Source organism: Phymastichus coffea, unplaced genomic scaffold (genome assembly GCF_024137745.1).
Source record: "Phymastichus coffea isolate CEN01 unplaced genomic scaffold, Cenicafe_Pcof_1.1 PCOF00009, whole genome shotgun sequence".
NCBI classification, from domain to species: domain Eukaryota; kingdom Metazoa; phylum Arthropoda; class Insecta; order Hymenoptera; family Eulophidae; genus Phymastichus; species Phymastichus coffea.
The window spans coordinates 8676170-8699191 of record NW_026706820.1 but is presented as its reverse complement, the minus strand read 5'-3'; the positions used below and the strand labels follow the sequence as shown (position 1 = coordinate 8699191).

The following is a 23022-nucleotide window of genomic DNA, read 5'->3' as shown; positions in this document are numbered from 1 at the left end:
TGTAGTTTCTCAATATGGCAGGTATGTACAAAATTTACTTATAGCGTTAACTAACAAGGAGAGGTCTTAGCGAATGGAACATCGATTTTGATGAAAATTTTTGAGCGTATTCTATGTAAAAGAATATAATACATGTGTCTTGGCATGTTGGCCAATAGCCCATCTGAGACGAGAAAAAAAATAAATAAAATTTGAATTTTAAACTCGTTATTTACTTTTATGGACTTTTTGCCATTTATACAAACCGCTGTAGCTTTTTTGACTCGTGACAACTCATTTTAAAACTCTCCTTCCATACTTTAAAATAAGTTGTCATACGACAAATTTCATAACACCTGACTCGAGTTATCGTACTTCAAACCTAGCATTTTCTTTTTCGGTATGCAAAAAATACCACTTTTTTATTACATAATTGGCCATAAATTTTGACTGGAGCGAATTTTTGGACGTGTGATAATTCGTTATAAATTTTTTTTTACATATTAGAACGAGCCTATACGCGATTACTTTGATTAAGTTTGGCTATAGTTATCGCACTTTCAATCAAACTGCTTTTTACGACCTACAAAAACACAAATACCCATTAGGATAAAAAAAAATGATGTTTAATTCGCACTTGCTATTTGAATTATTCACTTCTGTTCGAGAGCTCGTACAGATCAGACGTGCCTCGAAGCACTCTCCGAAACCGAATCTAAGCTACTTATTGAAAGTAATACATATAAGATCTCACAAAATAAATCTAGTTAAAATCGTTTAAACTTAAAATTAGCCATTATGGCTGGAAATAAAGAAAATAAGCAAGACACCGAGTGGAATGCAGTGAACAACAAAAGATTCAGAGATAGTCCTGAAGAAAATAGAATAAACAAGAAAAGGCAAGCAAGCATCAAAGAGTATTGGCTGGAAAATTCGAACAACACAACAGTTGAAGTAAGTAACAGATTTAAAGTACTGGAAAACAATGAAACAAGCTACAAAAATAAATAGCCAGCAACACCGACAGCCGTCAAACCGCCAAAATTACCGCCCATATTCGTAAGTGGAGTTTTAAACATCAGTTCTTTAATTGACCTTAAGAACGTCGCGAAAAATGAATACACACTAAAAGTTTTGAATAAATAACGAAATTACAATTCAAATCGATAATTCTGAACTATTCACTAACACAATAGCCGAGTTAGAAAAAAAACAAACTAAATTTTACACTTATTAAAGAAAAGAAAACAAACCGTTGAAAGCCGTACTCAAAAACATGCATGCTTCAGTCAATATAACAGATCTAAAACAAGAAACTGAAATCTTCAATCACAAAGTAATAAGAATTTTTAATATTAAACACAAAATAACAAAACAACCTATACCAATATTTTTCGTAGAAATAAAAATAAATAAAAATAATAAAGAAATATATAAAAAACAAACTAATGAAATTAACAAACTAATGAACCAAATAATCTATTTTGAAGAACCATATAAAAAAAGAGAAATTCTCCAAAGCATGAGATGTCAAGAATATGGCTATGCAAAAAACTATTGCCATAAAACATCAGTTTGCGTTAAATGCGCAAATAATCATCTTTCAACGGAGTGTCCCATTCAACAAAAAATAAAAAAAGGCTGCAGTGCAAGAACATTACTTCAGCAAAAATTTCCAACTCTAAGACCAAAACAAATAACAAGTACAGAAAATATCGTTAGACAAACGTCTCATATGCGCAGGCCGCAGCCGGAAATTTAAATACAGCACAAGAAGAATCAAAACAAATGCAGACACCTCAACCAATAGTAAACAATAACAATGAGAATCAGCTGGTAAATATGATGACTCAACTGATGTCTCAATTAATAAACAAGATGGACACGATGCTAAATTTGCTTACCACGCTGATAGATAAGACATAATGAACACAAAAATAAAAATAGTAATCTAGAACGCTAACGGTTTAGCGCGAAGAAATATAGAAATAAAACCTTTTTTGATAGAAAACAATATAGACATCATATTAATATCAGAAACACATTTCACTAATAAAAACTTTTTAAAAATACCGCAATACACATCATATAATACAAACCATCCTGACGGTAAGGCACATAGAGGAACGGCAATATTAATAAAAAGCACTATTAAACACCACGAAATAGAACCACATAAATACGACTACCTACAAGCAACAAATGTAGCGATCACAGACAGCAACGGTCGATTTATTCTCTCGGCATTATACTGCCCTCCAAAACATACAATAAAAAAGGAACAATACAAAAAATATTTCGATAGCCTGGGAAGCCGTTTTCTCGCAGGAGGAGACTATAATGCAAAGCATCCATGGTGGGGATCAAGATCGATAACTCCAAATCCAAAAGGAGCAACTTTATATGCAATAATCAAAATGGAAAACTTAACGCTAATATCAACAGACGAACCTACCTACTCGCCCTAAAATATAAATAAATTATCGGATTTAATAGATTTCGCTATTATAAAAGGACTATGCCCTAAGCACCTAACAGCTGAATTATGTCTTGATTTAACCTCAAATCATTCCCCACTTATTATAAACCTCAGCTCAACAATAAAAATAGACCAAAAAAATAGTCTTATGTATAATAAAAAAAACAAATTGGGATCTTTACTGAGCAATAATAAATGATAAAATTACATGCAACATACCACTAAAACAGAACAGGATATAGATTCTGCGATTGAAAATTTAAATAACAACATCTATACAGTGCAACGGTAGTCGATTCAATTAATCGAACCGTTCGCGATTCTGATTTTCGCGCGTTAGTTCTAAGTATTGGGAGAGAGAGGAGGCGCGCGATCTTTTGAATTAGCAGTTACGTCTCAGCTGTTACTTGTGTAGTACCGCCAAAATAGTTTAGCACAGTGTTTCACCGATTTGCCAATAAATAGTTTACTTGGATTTTGGATACGTGTGCAAGGGTGAGCGAGGAAGCAGCAACAGTAGCAGCATCACGGAAGCAGCAGCAAAAGCAACAGCTATTATACAGCAGATTTGCAATCGAGGCAGCACAGCTGATTCTGATCTGAGGAGCACCTTAAATTTGCTTCAACAATTACGGCTGATCACCGTAATTGCACCGCAGGGTAGGTGCACCTCCCTTAATTATCGCGTGACAAAATACATTTGGTATTTTGCCCAACCGTATTAGCGTTAATTTTTTGTATTCGCGCCGAGCGTTAGATCGCGCCAATATTCGTATCTTCTCTCTCTCTCTTTCTCACCGAAAGTTATTTAATTGTAAATCCTATTCGCGTGCGTCAGTCTTTCGGCCCGACAGAGACTGTAGAGATTTTTTATTAATAAAATCTATTAAACTTATTCGCCGATTTCGTCATATAATTTTTCCTAATAGTTTAAACAATTGAAAAAGGCTTAGGTTTTAATCCGATTATAGCTAGGGGATTAAGTGGATTAGGAGCAAAGTCGATTACACTTAAAACTCATCGAGTATCACAAGGCACGTGACTTAAGGTGAGTTCAACTCTGCTTGATCAAAGACAACTAAGTTAAGTCAGCTGACGTTAAGGCGAATACACGTATTAACATACGTGTTAACGGAGCGGCGGTTTGCTCTGCATCGTGGGAGTTTACTCTTAAATAAATTTCTCATTTTGCAGATTTATCCCCCCGTTACAACAGCCATTAAAAATGCAACCACTACGTACTCGATTAAACAAAATAAAAAACAAATAAATTCCAAAGTAGTAACAAATAAAATAAGAGAAAAAAAGAAGTCGAGAAAAATTTGGCAACAGACTAGATTATCAACGGATAAAACAAAATATATTAGGTTGTAACGGGGTTGCTTACCGTTTAATTAATTTTATTTGGCGATCGCGTAAATACGTTCGTAATGACCTATATCAAACGGGGAAGTCGGAGAGCAAGGGGAAACAGGTGTCAGTCAACCAACTAACTACGAATACAAAGAGAACGCTCCGAAAGTACTTGTTAATATCGTGTACGAAAACTCTTTATTATCTTTTAAATGCTACATTAGAGTCGGCCCGCGTGTTTATGTTTACATCGGCGCTCGCTCGACAACAACATGCAGTGTCGGGACGCTCGCTGCTCTTTGTTCGTTGAGCTATTACGTGCACGTACGTGGTTTTGCCCCCGATGGCGAAACCTCACACACACACTCTTTTGATGTCGCAGGTACGATGGCCTTCAGCTGACTCAGGTCAGTACTCCAGACAACTCGGTGACAGTGGTCGCTGATATTCGGCTCTGGTTCGGACAATTCTATTGTAGAGTTCGATCTGTTGGCTCGCGTATTGGTAACTGGCGTCGTAATTACGGGCGAGCGTGATGATGATTAGTCCCTCACTGGTTCGTTTTCAATCGCGCGCGTTCCGTCTGCACGCGTATCGAATTCCGTCGTTACATTTTTCGTCTCCCGGCAAGTGCTGTCCCGCAGGCAGCTACTAGGTTAGGCAATTAGCGCTAATTTGACGTTTACCGTCACAACCTCCTTCCAGTCTGGACCTACAAGGTCCTCGACGATAATCATATTAGCGCTGTCCCTTCCGAGGTAGAGAGGAGAAAGGACAATAAAGGGTCGTAGTCCATGTGATATTTTAAGAAAGTTTTTATTTGGAGAGAGCGCGCGCGCGACCCTGTCCACGGGGGCAGGGAACGATCACCTGGCTGGTCTCGTTCGCTTTTTTTGGCCATCCTCATTTAATGCAGGGCGGCCGCGTGCCTCCGAACCCAGTCTCTCTTGGACCAGGTCGACATGTTGTCGCACACGGGGGCAGCGGTCTGTGCGGGTCACCCCGGGGTAATGACACACGTTGCACCCTTCCCACTGGGCGCGGGAGAGGGTGCCCCGTGAGAGGCCTCGCTCTCTGGGGGTCAGCGGCAACCCGTTTCGCCGGTTCGGGGCAGACCACAACGGCCTTTCGACCGTGGGGTCCTCACCCGTGGACCCTACCACGAGGTTAATGTGTATGGGTCCCGTTGCTTGACCCTCTTTGCTGCTGTCCACATTAACCACCAGGTTCACTCCGCGCGTCTGAGGGCCCTGGTGCGTCTTGGCTTCCAACCCGGTGTCCGGAGCCGCTGGTCTGGCTCCGATGATTGGAGACTGGGGGAGGCCTACAGGTGTGTCACTCGCCGGGACCTCGAGGGCCTGGCGGTGACGGCGCTGGACCTCTTTTAGCGCCAACGTGAACTGGCGTCGGCGGGACACCACCTTGTCCCAATGGTCCATATCATCGGGGCGGTGTCCCGCAGCCGAGTACGCGTCGTACTCCACGTACACGGCTCGTTGGAGGGCGTTGAGGGTCGTCCAGCCTTGCTCGACCTCCCTCAACCCCTCCACTATCTCCTCCCAGGTTCGGCTGCCAGGCGAGGGTGTCTGGCTGGTGAACCTGGGGCGCCAGGTCGCGTCGGCGAAGCCCACCTCCGTTTGGGTGCCAACGGAGGTTGGTGGGGCCTTCAGCGGGATGGCTTCCGGTAAATCGTCATCTTGCCCATAGTAGGATTTGAGGTCCTTGGCATGTATTAACTCCGTGACCTCTTCCTGTTGATTGGCAAGGCGATACGAGTTGGCACCGAGTACCTTCGTGATGATAAAGGGGCCTATGAACTTGGGTGCTAACTTCGCAGAAATGCCCTGTGCCGCGCAGGACAGCACGCGATTCTTCTTCCACATCCAGTCCCCTTCCTTAAACCTGTGGATCCTGCGCTTGGCGTTGTAATACCTTGCCTGTCTCAGGGACTCATCCGAAGCGCTCTCGTGAGCTTGCTGAATAGCGGAACGGTTATTCTGCATATGCTTGTTCCATTGCTCGATTCGAAGCAAACTCTCCTCTCGAGCGACAAGCTCATCCGTTTGTCTCCGAAGAGTGTTTGGGGCTTCCGGTTGCCTGCCGTAGTTAAGCATGGCAGGGCTGGTCCCCGTGAAACTATGGATGTCCGTGTTCAACGCGAACATCAGTTCGGGCAGCGCTCGGTCCCATTCTCTGTGATTCCCTCGCAGGTACGAGGTTATCATCGTTTTCTAGGTACGGTTAACCCTTTCCGTAGGGTTAGCCTGCAGGGTGTAGGTTGGGGTGAAGGTCCGTTTTATCCCCTGGTCTCTCAGGTACCCGTCTACCAGCTGGTTGAGGAACTCGGTGCCATTATCGGACAAGAAGATCTTCGGCGTATGGAAGCGCAGGATTATCCGCTCCCGGAGTTCCTTCGCGATCGTCTTGCCATTGGCACTACGTATGGGTATACACTCGACCCATCGTGTGAATACGTCGATGAATACCAGAACGTATTCGTGCCCTCGAGGGCTCTTCGGAAAGGGTCCGGCGATGTCACCCGCGACCACTTGCCAAGGCGTGGACAACGTTCGATTCTGCATGAGCCCGCGCGGCAGTCGCTGCTCAACCTTGCACTGTTGGCAGACCTGGCACTTTTGGACGTATCCCTTAATGTCCGCGTACATCCCTGGCCAATAATAGGACTGGGCGATGAGTGCGAAGGTCTTCTCGCGTCCCAAGTGTCCTGCAGTCTCAAGGTCGTGGCTCTCGAACAATACCGCCTTGCGTTCCTCCAGAGGCACGACGAGTTTCCATACGTCCTTGTATCCATCTTCTTCTTGGTGATCGTAGTTTGGCTTTAGGTGATTCATCACCCGGCCAACTACCTTCCAATCCGGGTAATTTTCTGGGTGGCTCTCGACGCGTCGGAATTGTTCCGCGTACCAGGCGCCGTCTCTCGACTTCGGTTGGTCCATTGCGCCAACCTCAGCCTTCGTGGGCTCAAAAGCGCGGGATAATGCGTCAGGCAACACATTGTCTGCCCCCTTTCGATATTCGATCTCGAAAGTGTGGCCTTGGAGTTGCAAGGCCCATCGGGCTAAACGTCCAATCGGGTTTTTCAGGTTATATAGCCATTTTAGACTATTGTGGTCCGTTACCACCCTGAACCGGTATGCCTCTATGTATGGGCGGAATTTTTGGATGGCCCACACGACCGCCAAGCACTCGCGCTCGGTGGCTGAGTAGTTTTGCTCCGCCGGGTTAAGGACTCTGCTAGCGTACTCGATGATCCCGTCTCCGTCTCCTACTCTTTGTATCAGGACGGCACCGATTTCCGTAGCGCTAGCATCTGTCTCCAGCACGTACTGCCCGTCGGGTTCCGGTAATCCGAGGCATGGTGCGGATATCATGAGTGCCTTAAGTTTAGCGAAGGCTTGTTCTTGGTCCTCTCCCCACACATATTCGCCCTTTTTCCCCGTCAACCTCGTTAACGGTTGAGCGTGTGTGGCGAAGTCACTCAAGAATCGGCGGTACCATGAAGCAACCCCCAGGAATTACGCAGCTGTTGCACGTTTCCTGGCCGTGGGTACTCCACGATAGAGCGTACCTTTTCAGGGTCTGGCCTGATACCTTCGCGGTTGATCAACAAGCCCAGGTACTTGGCCTAAGGCTTGCAGAAGACGCTCTTCTCTCGATTAATCGAGAGGCCAGCTCCGCACAACCTATCCAATACGGTTTTTAGGTGTCGCAGGTGATCCTCAAATTTGGACGATACTACTATGATATCGTCCAAATAGGCGAAGGCGAATTCGCCTAGCTCGGGGCCGATCACGCTATCGATCAACCGTTGGAAGGTGGCGCCGGCGTACGAGAGGCTGAACGGCATTCGTACGAACTGGAAATGCCCCAGTCCGGATAAGGTAAAGGCCGTGATTGGTCGAGATTCGGTCTTGAGTGGAATTTATTGATACGTGCTACTGAGGTCGAGCGTTGAGATATAGCCTGCGTTTCGCAAACGCCTCAGTATATCTTGCATAAACGGTAGGGGATACGCATTTGGCTCGGTGACCTTGTTGACCTTTCTGAAGTCAATACAAAATCGATACGAGCCGTCCCTCTTGCGTATCATAACCACTGGGCTCGACCAGCCACTGTCTGCTGGTTCGATCACCCCTTGGGCTAACATCTCCCTTACCAGTCTATGCATTTCTTGCTCGACCTTGTGCGATACCGGATAGTAACGCTGTTTGATTGGCCTCGCGTCACCGACCCGAATCTCGTGCTCAATGCCTGCCGCACATCCCAAGCCCATAGGGGCTTGCGATAAGGCCTCGTCGATGGTCCGCTGCAATATCGCCTGTTGAGCGCCAGTCACCTCGGCTAGTCCGATCGTAGCTAATCTCGGACCGGCCTCCAAGCTAGGTACCTCTAGCTTCATCTTGGCTTGTGATCCCTTGAACAGCAACGTATTGTCGTCGGGGTCAAGTACCGCTCTGAATAACCTGATGAAGTTCACTCCTAAAATACATTCCTCGAGGAGGGTTGGGAGGATAGCTACCCTCGTCGGCATCGTCATCTCCCCTACGGTGAACGGTAACCAGGCGTGGCCAACGATCGTTAACTTACGACCATCGGGTAGTCCTGCCGTACTCGCGTGGGTAATATCCAATCTGACGCCTAGCACAAACGCTATCTGCAGAGCATTGCTACCCATCGCTGTGGTGGAAGCTCCCGGATAGAGAGCCCGTAAGCGGAAATCTCCTATTCTCACCGGTAGCCACCAGCGCGTTTCCTGTTCCGGGGAATATTGGGAAATAGTTTCGGCGACTCCACGGCTCTGCTCCTTGCATATCATAGCGCTAGCCACTGTGCTCTCATGGGATAAACCGACGTCACTTGCCGTTCGAACCACCTCGGTTCGAACGACCGGAGTTTCCACAGAGTTTCCCTTTGACGGTTTATCTGCCGCTACCCGCGCCCCCGAGGGCGTGTGCGAAACATTCGCCACCACCTCGGCCGGTCTAGGGTCTTGGGCTTTACTATCGTCACTACCCTTGCTCTCCGCGTTCGCTCTACCTCCACGTTTGTCATCGGCGTTACCAGGAGAGACCTCGCTCTCATCGCTCAACACGCTCGCTACTAACGGCGCGGGCCGTGTTGACGAAGGCCGCGAGATCTCATTGACGGGGTTTGGGTCGGGGGACAAAGGAGTGGGGTCAAACCCACCTAATCACTCCGTTGCTCGTTTCCCTTGTTACATTGGGGACCGTACTTCCTGCTGTACCCCAGTAGTCCACACTCGACGCATTTAAGTGGTTTGATGAAATCCCTGTCGCGTCTGCGAGGGGTCTCCGGCTTCTTGGCTCGGTCTTCGGAGGTCAGGTGTTTGCAGGCGTGATTATTCTTTATCCCCTCCGATATCTCCTTGAGAGACAGCAGCACTTGGCTCATTATATCGGTGGATGGGGCCTTCTTCTCGCCGTCGACCGCCTCCAGGCTCGGATTAGGTGTCGCCCCCGAGGGCGTCGGTGTGTAGACGACCTGGTGCGTCACCTTCTCGAGTACCTTCTCCATACGGTCCAATCTGTCGCTGACTTCCGGCTTGTCGCCGGACATGGCCGCCACCTTGCCCTTACGGCCCTTGTTCGCATCGGCGCGAGGGTGGTACGCTAACTCTGGGTACAGAGTCGACTGAGGGTCTGGTACCACCCGTTCTACCCTTCGCTGATGCCAGTTATTCTGGGCCGCCGTGGCCAGGGCGTTCAGGGTCTGTATGGAGTCCACTTCGGACCTCCGTATTTGACCCTGAATATCTGGGAGAAGGTTGGCGTGCAGCAAGTCCAGTTGACTATCGTGCGTCATCTTGGGATTCAGCCGATTCATCAGGCCCATCATATTGACGAGATAGACGTTCACTGGCTCGTCCGGGTCCTGAAATCGGCTCTGAACCTCTTTCATCAAACGCTGCTGTTGCTGCACGCTGATCCCAAACCACTTTCTCGCGTCCTACTCGAAATCCGCGTAGGAGAGCCACTCATCCCTCATCGCCTCGTACCAGACGAGGGCAGGACCGACGATTAGCTCAGATACTGCTAGGAGCATCTCGTCTTCCCTGAGTCCCGCGCTACTCCTCGAGTTGTCCAGTCTTGACAAGAAGGTGTCGATGCTCGTATTGCCCTCTCCAGAGAACCTGAGTTTCCATCCTCGGACAATGCGGCCAACGTCCCTTGTTGTCGACCACGGGTTTGACGTCTGGTGGGATGACCACATGCTCGGCGGGTAGTTGTCCACTTCAGCATTAACTCCACCAAGTTAATGCTGTCCACCCTCTCCGAAAGGGGGCGTCCGATGAGGGGTCCGGCCGGTGGCCCCCGTGGGCCTCTGTCTGGGTCCAGCTAGAATGCTCTGGGGTAGCCTGGTGTCGTAATGGCATGTGAAGGTGTCCTGGAAGGCTACGCTCCTACGCATGTTCTCCTGTTGTCGTGCTTCGTGGGAACTATTCGCATTGTCTTGCCGTATATTCCTGTTCTCGGCGTTTTCTAATGCGTTCATCCTGGCAGACAGGTCATTTAGTTGGTCCTTTACATGGTAGCAGTTGCTGTAAATCTCGTCTAACACTTTTGTTAGGCTCGACACATTTACGCTCAGTGCGCCTAGCAGTTCCAATTTCTTCTCATTTTCTCTGGACCGGAAAATGAGGTCTTGGATCACCGCGAACGCCGGCGGGAGTTGGAACTGGCTGCCATCATCAGCCGTTATAGTTATATAATTATTACTGTTTGTGTTCTCTCCGCTGTCCAGGACATTCGCGATGTTTATCGCGGTTTTCTGCACTCGCGATATTACCTCCGCACTCTGCATTAACTGGGCTAGCGGGTGTTCCCCCTCTTGCTCGGATGCTGTATATTCCGCGCATAGGGATATTATTAAGTCCGATCGTAAGGCTGCCCTTTTTGCCGGATTGCTGGGCCGGTTGTTGACTTCCGCGAAATCCGTCGCGGAGTAGTCTCCGAGCAACCAGCTTTGCAGGCGGCCAGCTCTCGAGAGCTTGGTCCCGCTTGTTTTGAGCTCCAAGTGTTCGAGGTACTCATCGATTTCCTCCTCCTGGAGCGTCAACACCCATTTTTCTATATCTGTCTGAGTGCGGTCCATTTTCCTCTGTTAGTTGTCTTGCGGCTGATTTTACGCAAAACTTATACGCTTGTTACGCGTGGTGCGAGTGCGAGTGCTGTTTTAAAAAAAATCGTACGCAAGTAAAAAAAAAAAAAATTTTTAACAAACATTTTTAACGTTACATTTTTCGTCTCCCGGCAAGTGCTGCTCCCGCAGGCAGCTACTAGGTTAGGCAATTAGCGTTAATTTGACGTTTACCGTCACAAGGTCTATTAAGGGGACCTATCAATGTGACAGCCCAAAAAAAATCGATTTCTCAAGAATTTTTTTCTCAGCAACTACTGCATATAATCAAATAAACCTTTTTTTCCTTTAAAGGTATGATTCGAAAAAACAAAAAAAAATTTTTTTTTAGTTTGATAAAATGTTTATTTATTTATTTATAAAATAATTAGGCAACATGGGAAAAAAAAGTTGTTCGTTGGCGTGCATTATTCTGGCTGTTCTGGTCATCTGAAACAGAAATTTCAAAAAGTTTCTCAAATTGTTATGTAAATTGAAGGTAATGAACCTCTGAATAATTATTTTATTGAAAATTAACAAAATGGCGGCGTTTCTCGCAAAAATGGAAAAAAAGGTCTTTTTTTTTTGTACGATTAATCGTGTATAACTTTGGTTAGGTTCAAGCAAACATTTAGTTAGAGGTTCATTCCCTGCATTTTATAATTTTGAATATTTTCCAAACAGATTCAAGTCGATACGATCAACCGTTCTTGAGTTATCGTGCACGTTAGTTACAAAAAAGTGGTTTTGAGAAAAACGCGTGCAGGTAGCGAGCGCGGTACGCTCTCACTTTTGAAGCAGTAAAATCGGTCAATAAGGTAGAATTCGACCAAACCGACTGTGGGATATCAATTCTGGAGGTAAATACTATCGAAAAATGCAACAACAAAAAATCGATTTTTTCAACCCGTCACATTGAAAGGTCCCCTTAAAGAACTTAATAATATTCTTTACGACGAAAAAAATGAAAATATAAACAATTATCTAACTAACTTAACTGCAACTGAGACTACTGATTATTCGCTCTGGAAAGCCACTAAAAAAATAAACAAAAATTCTCTCCTCCTACATTAAAAAATGATATGACTTGGGCTAGAACAAGCATTGAAAAAGCTAACACATTTGCTAAACATCTACAAAATGTTTTCAATCTCTCGTGTGACGTCAAAGTCACTCTCAGGAACGCTTGGAATAAGCGTAGACTCAGGGTTGCTCTGATTTGGCTTGTGCGTAACACTTTAGCCGGGACGAGCAATATTGTTGCTCCAGAAACTCCTAATTATGGGGATAATAATAACCAAATGTTATTATGAGCACACTAGACTTCTAGCTTAATGTACTCTTAATGGGGGCTTGAATGGAAATCCACCAGACTCAGGCTTAATGGATCTCCGAAAAGTGATAACTATTACAGAAGGAAAAGATAGCCAAATAAATTTTGTAACTTACTCTTTTTTATTTATTTCGAAGTAAGAATGATTTCTTTCTTAAAAGTCACTCTTGCTCTCTCTATCTTGCTCTCGCTCTGTCTAAATCCGGCTAGTTTCCTTCGGGCTGATGATGTTTCTTAAAGTAGTTTTGGCTCCTTGAACTTGAATTCGACTTTACTAAATTTCACTAAACTTCTCTAATAACTTGAACTTGAATCTAAGTTTACTAATTTCTACTGAACTACTTAAAATAATCTGACTTTATTAATTTTCACTAGACTGCTTATCGCGGCCTTGTGCAGGGTGTTTTATAATCTGGGGGCGGTTGGGTGGAAATCTCCTTCTTCAGGCCCATGGAGTGACAAACTCAAAGTATTCCGTATTGGCCGAAGGATTTTCTTGGTCGAACCGGAATAAATAATTGGTATTTTTCGGATAATGATTCTAGAATCATTATAAAAAAAAAACTAAGAAATATATCGTATTCTTCCAGGAAAATTGGCCGAACTTTTAAGCTCATGGTGAAACCTCAAAAATGGCAAACTTCAATTGATGATATCTTGATGAAAAAAAATGATATCTTAAATTTGATAAATGGGGTTTGAAGGGTAAGAGTGCTTCTTTAAGATGCCGTCAACCGTTTTTGAAAAGAATATAAACTCACGATGTAATCAAGCCTTGAATATGGCCAAAAAACGTGTTTTTTCGACCTTTAGGGGACGATTACTCAAAAACCTGACGTGATGAAGCAATTATGACGACGGATTCTAATTCTACGCCAAAAATTACTTCGGAAATGACCGTAAGTTGTAAAAGAACAGTGACGACTCTCTATTTTGCAGGCCTGTGTTATTAAACATCAAACAATAAAACACAAATAGTAGCATTCACAATTTCAAAATGTTTTCTAAACATTGTCAAAATGAATTTTTTTTCACTGAAACTGAAATTGTCAACTGTGAAAATTATAGTCAATTATATGTATTACGATGCATGATATAGAGAGGACTGAAATATAAGTAGTAATGCCGTCAAAATTTTAAGTTAAATCGATTATGAACAAGATTACTATTTACTAGATGTGCACAATGAGATTATATAGATGACCACATTTTTCTTGATGAATTTTGTTGGTTTAGACTATTTAAAATTGCATTAATTCTCGAATACTACTTACTGAGAAAATATGTATTGTAACGGTAAACGTCCTATTAGCGCTATCAGCCCAATCATGCGGCTGCTCGCGAGGGCAGCACCTACCGGTTGTGGGAGAATGTAATAAGGGAATTCGGTACGAGATGGGACGGAACGCGCGCGAATAGAAATGAACTAGTCAAGGATCAGCAATCCGAGTGTCTAGCTACAGTGAGCGATAAAAGAAGTTTCCCGAGTTTTGGGGAGTACCGTGACGAGTTGACGGACTCATCGAGAGGAGTTGTGCCTTGGTTCAACGAGAGCGTGTGTGTGTGAACGTGCGTGAGTGGAGGGTTTCGCCATCGAGGGCGAAACCGAAAAGCGCGAGATACCTCGCCCGCAGACAAACAATTCCCGAGACTAGCGTGAGCTGTGCGGGTACTTTCTACCTCTCTTGTTGACTGCGCGACTGTTGATAAGATAAGCTGGCCAGCTTAGTATCGCGATTTTCTGTAAGATTGCTAATAACTAACCTCTCGTACTCAGTAAGAAGCTTGCATGTATTAACTCGACGAACAAAGAGGTGCGAACGCTCCGACACTGCATGTTATTGACGCGCGCGCGCTTTGTAAACATAAACACGCGGGCCGAGTATATTGTAGAGAAAAGGGAAAATCGATCGCGCGCATAAATAAAAAGACGGAGCACTGACCCCGTTACAGTATCTTCTTATAATTGTAATAAGTAACATTTCAGATATTAATCTTTTTTTATAATTACTTTCTTTGTCTAAGATTATTGTGTTATTCGAATCAAAACTGTGATCATGTGATCAGGATTTTTAGAAATATGTAATGGAACTGGTAAAATGTTAGTTCCTATTGATTTTTTATGTTCATTTATTTTAATTTTTAAACTACGTTTTGTTTCACCTATATATAAAGCAGAACATGACTTACAGTTAAATTTGTATACCACACCAGTTTCATCCCATTTACAACTATTATCTTTGCCTAATTTTATGATATTATTTAATTTGTGATGAACTGTATGAACACATTTAATATTAAATTTCTTAAAACTATTACTACATTTGTAAAAAAGTCATGAATAAACGGAATCGATAAAATTATATCACGGTCACATTTAATCTTGTTGAAACAATTAGGTGTCATAGTATTTCTCTGTTTATATCTATGTTGTCTGAGTCTATTATCAATCTGTGCAGATATAAAGTATTCCGGGTAATTGTTTTCTTTTAATATGTCCGTGATCAATTTTAAATTAGTATTATGAAAGGACTAATCAGATAAATAAATTGCCTTGTCAGCTAAATTGGAAATTATATTTCTCTTTTATTGGATCGTATGATTGGAATAATAATTTAATAATCGATTAGAAGGTAGAGGTTTTTGATACCAATTTGTGATAATCCGATTATTATTATTATGAAGCATCACATCTAAAAATGTTATCACACCATTACATTCTATTTCGTGTGTAAAGTTTAAATGTTCATTATAACTATTAAATGTATCGAAAACTATTTGAATATGATCTTTTTTGACACATAATATACTATCGTCTACATAACGACGATAAAATATCGGAATACAATTAAATTTTTTCGCAAGAATATTCAAACATTCAGTCTCCAAGTCATCCATTACCAAATCCGCAAAAAGAGGGGAAATTGGAGATCCCATGGGTGTGCCAAAAATCTGTTTATATATTATATTATTAAATTGAAAATACGTGTTTGAAAACAAAAACTTGGTTATTTCTATACTTTTATGAATTGGAATTTTTGAATTAGAATATATTATATTAAAACGCCTATCCAAACTTCTAATAACCAAATCACATGGGATATTCGTAAATAAAGCACTCACGTCTAACGATAACAGATAAATATTTTTCCACACGGCGTGTGGGAAGTTCGATTTCCCGCACGCTTTTCTGTATGGGAAATGTAGCATTTCCGCACGGTTATTCTGCGTACGGGAAGAGCTACGAGAGCGTGTGGGAAGTAAAAGTAGGTAGAGGTAACTGTGCGGGAAGTAAAAATAGGTAGGGATAAGCGTGCGGGAAGTAAAAATAGGTAGGGATAAGCGTGCGGGAAGTAAAAATAGGTAAGGATAAGCGTGTAAAAAGTAAAAGTAGGTAAAGGTATACGCAGATCTACACTGACAAAAAAATGTTGAATTTTCTATACAAAATATTGAAAATTCAACACGAAAATAATGAATTTTCAATACATTGTATTGAAAATTGTATGCTGCATTAAAAATCCAATACCAAGTATTAAATTTTCAATACAAATTAAAATTTGTCGTTTGTAAAAAATATTCTCTTTTGAATTTTATTTTTAAAGTAAATTTAATGATAATTGTTGACCGTAATTGAGTTACAAATGTTATAGTAGCGAATTGAAATCTTTACAAACGTGAAATTCTTGTAACTTAGTATATACCGATTTTTCAATACTTTGTATTGAATTTTCAACTGCAGCTTTTTTACAGTGTACTGCATGTACTGACACTTAATGGCCTGTCCAAGGAAGTGTTCTCGGTTCGATATTATAGTTGTTATACACACATGATCTGCCAATCAAGGAAAATGTTGACATCGCTACGTACGAAAATGATACAGCCACACTAATATCACATGCTAACGAAAAAACAGCCTCCTACAATATGCAAAAATACCTAGACATAGCTGTAAGCTGGTTTGATAAATGGAGGATAACAATAAATGAAACGAAGTCAATTCAAGTAACCTATATCAAGTAAAAAGGATCTTGTCCACCAGTATACATTAAAGATGAATAAATCCCACAAAGAGGTAAAGCAAAATATCTTGGAATGATCGTTGATTAACATGACGAGACCACATATGGACTAAACAACTTAACTTACAAATAAGGAAGTATTACTGGCTAGGAGAAAATCTAAACTTTTAATTAAAAATAAGCTTCTTATATATAAGCCAATAATTAAACCAGTATGGATATATGGCATACAACTTTGAGGCACAACTCCAAAATCAAGCATAAACATAATAGAAAGATTTCAAAACAAAACTACAAGAGCAATTACTGACGCACCATGGTTTGTCACCAACGATTACATAAAGAAAGACGTCAACATAAACACTGTAAGAGAAGAAATTGAAACAGCTCGCCGAAAATATACCAACAGAATAAAGGGACACTCAAATAAATTAGCAAAGAAGCTAATACATACAACACCGATATTTTCAAGATTAAAAAAATATAAAACAGTGTTTGCACAATGTTAAATAAGCATGGTATTAAAGTACTGGTACTGATCAGTGAAGAAGTACCTTCATGTAATTAAAACAAACTTTTTGTAACCAATTGATCAAATTGCAATTATAACATTTGCTTATTGTCCGAGGACAGATTGTAAATATATTGTAGTAATAAATAATACCTGTGAGCAATAATAATAGAAAAAAAATTTGAATTATTTGCATACTATGTAAGCCACTACCTTCAGGCTGAAATTGTACCTGTGTTTATAGTATGGCTGTAACCGGTTTAGACGACTTTTCCACGGAAAGATAGACGGTTCCAACAACATTTTCCAGTTTAGACGACATCGTCTAAACCGAATTTTGTTATAAACTTATTCAGACGACTTCCGATGAAAACCGCTTCAGAAGATTTTTTTGGTTTAGACGATTTTAGGAAGATATACTATTCCGACGAATTCTATAAAGGCAAATAACTCGCAATAAACAACTTACGAGGTCTGTCCGGAAAGTATCGGGCCTACGTTTATATCTTCGCGCCATAGTGTTCGAGCGACCTCTACCGGACAGAAACGTCAACAGTAAAGCCTCACGAATCTATTGGTTACTTACTGATACCTGTCAGACGTATAGTTCATGCGCAGCGTGTTTTTGTTTACAGTGCATTTTTCGCGTTCGTCGGATTTTGATATTGTCAAAAATGACTGAAAAACAAGATCAACAAATTTGCATCAAATTTTGCTTTCAACTCGGAAAAACGAGTTCGGAAACTATTGAAATGATGCAAAAGGCCTTCGGAAGCGAGTGTATGAGCAAAACACGAATAAAAGAGTGGTATAAACGGTTCTAGGATGGTCGCACTTCTGTCGATAGTAATTCTCGTTCCGGCCAACCTTCGACGACAAAAACCGCAGATAATATTGAGCGGGTGCGACTTGCAATCGAACAAGATCGTCGTATAACTGTGCTAGAACTAGAAGAAGATCTTGGGATACCAAAAACTATCATTTCAGAAATTTTAACCGAAAATTTAGGAATGAAACGCGTGTGTGCCAAATTCATCCCAAAATTGCTCATAGCAGAGCAGAAGAACATTCGCTTAGGAATCGCTCTGAATAATCTGGAAATGGTCAATAATGATGATAATATGCTTAGAAAAGTTATTACAGGTGATGAATCATGGGTTTATGGTTATGATCCTGAAACAAAACAATAATCTTCACAGTGGAAACATTCTGAATCGCCAAGACCAAAAAAACCACATCAAAGTCGGAGCAATGTTAAGTCAATGTTGATTTTTTTTTTCGATTGTGAAGGTGTTGTACATCACAAATATGCACCAACAGGTCAGACAATCAATAAAGAATACTACGCTCAAATTTTGAAACGTTTGCTTGATGCAGTAAGAAGAAAACGGCCGCACTTTTGGGAAAGTGGTGACTGGCTTCTCCATCACGATAATGCGCCAGTGCATTCATCCAATCTTGTGCAGCAGTTTTTGAGCAAACACAATATCGCATTGCTTCGACAACCTCCATACAGTCCCGACATAGCCCCTTGTGACTTTTGGCTGTTTCCAAAACTAAAAAAACCACTTAAAAGACACCGATTCCATGACAAAACAACAGTTGAAAACAATGTGACGAGTGTACTTAAGGCTATCCCTAAAAGTGAGTTCCAGGACTATTTTGAAAAGTGGAAACATCGATGGAACTGTGTTATTCAATCAAGTGAGGATTACTTTGAAGGATGCCACCCACCAGATGATAAAGAATAACGCTAGCACGAAAATATAAAGGTAGGCCCGATACTTTCTGGACAGACCTCGTATACCTGAAATACTAATAAACAACTAAATACTTATAAATCGAAGGAATATGATAGAATCGAAGCGTACAAACAGTTAGTGTTCGTTTATAGCGACGCCTCATTATTTGTAAAGCAGTAACAACGTACTTTCGGTATTATGCACAAGAATACATAAATATATGAAAACTAAGTTTAAGTTAAAACTTCCGCTTGAAAAATATTTCTGAGGCAGAAGTATAGTAGGTACAGGATGAACATAGAATAATAAACATAGAAGAATATGACGCATTAGAAGCTCTCCTAAGAGATATTATCAAAGAAATGACATTCAAATGTAGTATCAGGTATATGGAAGTAATGAAGTACGTACATTCAAGTTTTCCATCGTAGAGGATGAATAGAACACGTTCGGTAGTCGGAAAACGAAAGTGAAACCTTCCAGGTAAACAAAAATGCAGGAAGATTTTGCTATCAATCGCATTAACCTTAGCCGAAAATTATAGTTTCGAACAACAGTAATCAATAGTCTAGGGATCAAGGTCCTTAATCTCAGTGAATCTGTACGATTTATTGTTTGTCCTAGCGATATGCCAAAGATTTGAATCATTTAAAAAAACGCGTGCAATACGTACTTACGACTTATCATGTTCCATCATGAAAAGTCTTTGGAGCGAGGTACATGGCCGTTATATGTTGTGCATAGCATTAATGACACTTCTGGGAATCAAAGTCGATAACTGAAGTGAACAGGGACGTTAGGATGTTTCTATGTATTACATTAATCTTATTGCAATCGGAAGATACGTTTTTTTATAAGGCAGAAGTATGGCAGGTTCAAAATAATGTAGATACACAGAATAACAAGACACATTAAAAGTTCTCGTATCAGGAATTATCGGTGAAATGTTATTTAGATTTAGTATAAATGTGTAGGGAAGTTATAAAGTGAAAACATCTAGTTAATAAATATATAAATAATTATATAAATAATAAAGTATAAATAATAAATTATAAAATGGAAAAACAAGTAATAAAGGGAAACAAGTTGCCCTTCGTAATGAATGGGGACTACACATTCGTTAGACGAGAAACAAACGTAAAATCTCTCAGGTAAACAAAAACGCAGGAAGCTACTAATAGCATTAACGTCAGCCGAAAAAGTCGTCGGAACGACGTACATGGCTATTTTATTTTCTACTAGCTGTAATCATGCGTATAGGGCTAAGGAAACTATGATTTCAAGTCCTGGGCCTCACAGGTTGCAGAACTCGAAGATCAAGGAAATGGGTATTCAAGAATCTGCGATTATAATTTCGTAAACTGCTGGTCTGTACCGTTGAGAATATTGGTGTTTAAGGATCTGGGATTATAATTTTGCAAGTTTCTGGGTTCGATGGTTATGGAAACTATGGTTTAAGAACCTGGAATCATAGTCTCTTAGGTTCTCGATCTCGATGATATAAACATTTCAAATATGAAAAATTAATTTTGAAGGGTAAAAGTTGTATTTTTACATGGCTTTGCCTACTTTGTCAAAGAAATCGTTATTGTTATAAAGCTTAAATATACTCTCTTTTTCGCCCCTTTATTTTAAGATATTTCAAAAACCTTACTCGATGGACATATTCTATTTTAGATTCAGATTCTACGTAAAAAATTATAGTGAAAATGATTCTCAGTTACGTAACAATAATCATAACATGTTATTTGGTAGATATGCTATTGATAGTGCAACGATAATCGATTGAGGAAATCGAGCCGTTCGCGATTCGGTAGCGATCGCGGCGCGCGAGCTGACTAATTTGAGAGAGAGAGGGGGCGGGTACGCTATTTTGGAAAGGTAGTATAGCCTGAACCAGTGTTTGGAACACGTAGTGTTTGCTTTTGAGTGCCAAAAAGAACAATAACAACTGTGAGTAAGATGCCAACTAATATTGCCCTGATATAAGCAGCTACATTATAAGCAGCCAGCGCATCATTGCCGCAACTGCAGCAATATAAACAGCCTCCGAACAGGGAACGTGTGATGAGCTGCGTTACATCAAGGAGTTCAGGAGCTCTAACAAAAGTTGGAAAGTTAACGGTTACGGCTGATCACCGTAACCGCAACGAAGGGTAGGTGTACCTACTTTATTTACGTGTTCATCTGAGATAGATTTGTGATCTAGATAGGGTTAGCGTCGATTCGCCAGGCGAACAACGGAACCGTATATTAGTTCGCGCCGAATTAATTTTGTGTTTTCTTTCTTTCTCTCTCTCTCTCTCTCTCTCTCTCTCTCTCTCTCTCTCTCTCTCTCTCTCTCTCTCTCTCTTTCTCTCTCTCTCTCTCCGATAATATTTGTTAACCTGAGCGTGCGTGAAAGACTTTCGGCCACCGATCGGTGTATTTAGTATAAAATTAGATTAAAAGGATTATTGTTTATAACTTGCTGCATTATACTCTTTATTTACCTTCACGGTCAGTAAGCTCATTTCCCAGAAATATTTAAACGACTTTTTCTTTTGGAAAACTATTGTGCTGAATATGAGAATAACAGTTGTAAGAGAAATACATTGTTGTATGTGTAATGAATGTGATAATCTATCAATCTTTTTTCAATAATAAATTTATATGAATATTAAATATTTATACATCAATACAACACCTCCAATACTATATTTATCGAGTGAGTATAACTAAATTTCTTATACATTAAAAAAAATGCAAAGTGGAAAAAAACTTTTTTTCGAAAAAAAAATTTGAAAAAATTCTATCATATTCTACTCTAAATAACAAATATTTTCTTTCCATTAAATATGTTTGTAACTCTCATATTTATCGAGATATTTCAAATTGACAAAAATGGTTATTTTTTGGTAAAAACTCGATTGCACGCAATATACTTGGAGAATTCAAATTTCTAACTAGCTTCATGTATATCCCTTGAAAAGAGCTAAAAAACGGTCTATTTCAAATCTTTTTACGGCTTTTCCTTCCGGTACAGGCAGGAGTGAAATGTGGGTAAAAATCCAATTTTCAACGATGAATTATCGTTAGAAACAATTAAAGAATGAACTAATCATAATTTCTATATATACCATATAAAAGGTCTTAGAAAGACCTTTCAAACGCATCCCGACTGGTCTCTGTGCATCAATTTTTCACTGAGATATTAAAGTTTAAAGTTTTGAGAAATCTCTGTTTGTGTGGGCAAAAGCGATTGACGGGCACTGTACGGGGGTCGTTTGAAAAGTCCGTATAAAAATAAAAACTGCATGATTTTTTTTAATAAATCTTTTTTATTTTTTAACATAGTCTCCTTTTAGGCTTATACACTTCATCCAACGCTGCTCTAGTTAATCCCTTCCAAATAATAGGATTTGTGCAAGTCTGTAAAATAGGCATTCGTTTCTGCAATCACCTTCTCGTTTGAATAAAATCTTTACCCCGCCAGCCATTTTTTCATATTAGGGAACAAATAGTAGTTCGACGGAGCCAAGTCTGGAGAATAAGGGGGATGTGAAACGAGTTGGAACCCTATCTCCATCAGTTTTACGGCCACAACTGCTGAGGCGTGAGCTAGCGCATTGTCGTGGTGGAAGAGGACTTTTTTATGGGCCAATCGTGGACGTTTCTCTAGCAACTCGGTTTTCAAACGATCCAATAACGATGAATAATATTCGCCTGTAATGGTTTTACCCTTTTCCAGATAGTCGATGAAGATTATTCCTTGCGAATCCCAAAAGACAGTCGCAATAACATTTCCGGCCGAAGGAATTGTCTTCGCCTTTTTTGGATCAGATTCCCCCTTGGTAACCCATTGTTTAGACTATTCTTTGGTCTCAGGAGTGTAGTGATGTATCCATGTTTCATCTACAGTCATGAAACGACGCTTAAAGTCTTGCGGATTTTGCTGGAACAGCTGCAAACCATTCTTGCAACACTTCACACGATCTCGTTTTTGGTCAATCGTGAGCAATCGCCGCATCCATCTAGCGGATAGCTTTTTCATGTCCAAATGTTGGTGCAAAATATTATGTACCTGTTCCCTCGAGATGCCTACAGTACTAGCAATCTCACTCACCTTCACTCTTCTGTCAGCCATCACCATATCATGGATTTTATCAATGATTTCTGAAGTGGTAACCTCAACAGGGCGTCCAGAACGTTCAGCGTCTTTTGTGCTCATATGGCCACTCCGAAAATGTTGAAACCACTTATAAACCATTCTAATTGAAGGTGCACAATGACCATAATGTTTATCAAGCTTCTATTTAATCTTCTGAGGCGTTTTGCCTTTGAAAGAGTAATGTTTAATCAATACACGAAATTCTTTTTCGTCCATTTTTTTACAACCACTCGATTTCTTTGATTGAAACAAATGTAAAACGCAAAGTAATTGGCCGATCTGGCTGAAACTTGGT

At 41.1% G+C, this 23022-nt stretch overlaps 1 protein-coding gene across 8 annotated transcripts in view; it reads left to right on the top strand.

Moving 5' to 3' along the window:
* Positions 1–23022, top strand: part of LOC131670948 (coiled-coil domain-containing protein 93) — a 636062-nt gene that overhangs the window by 43905 nt on the left and 569135 nt on the right. The window lies entirely within an intron of this gene.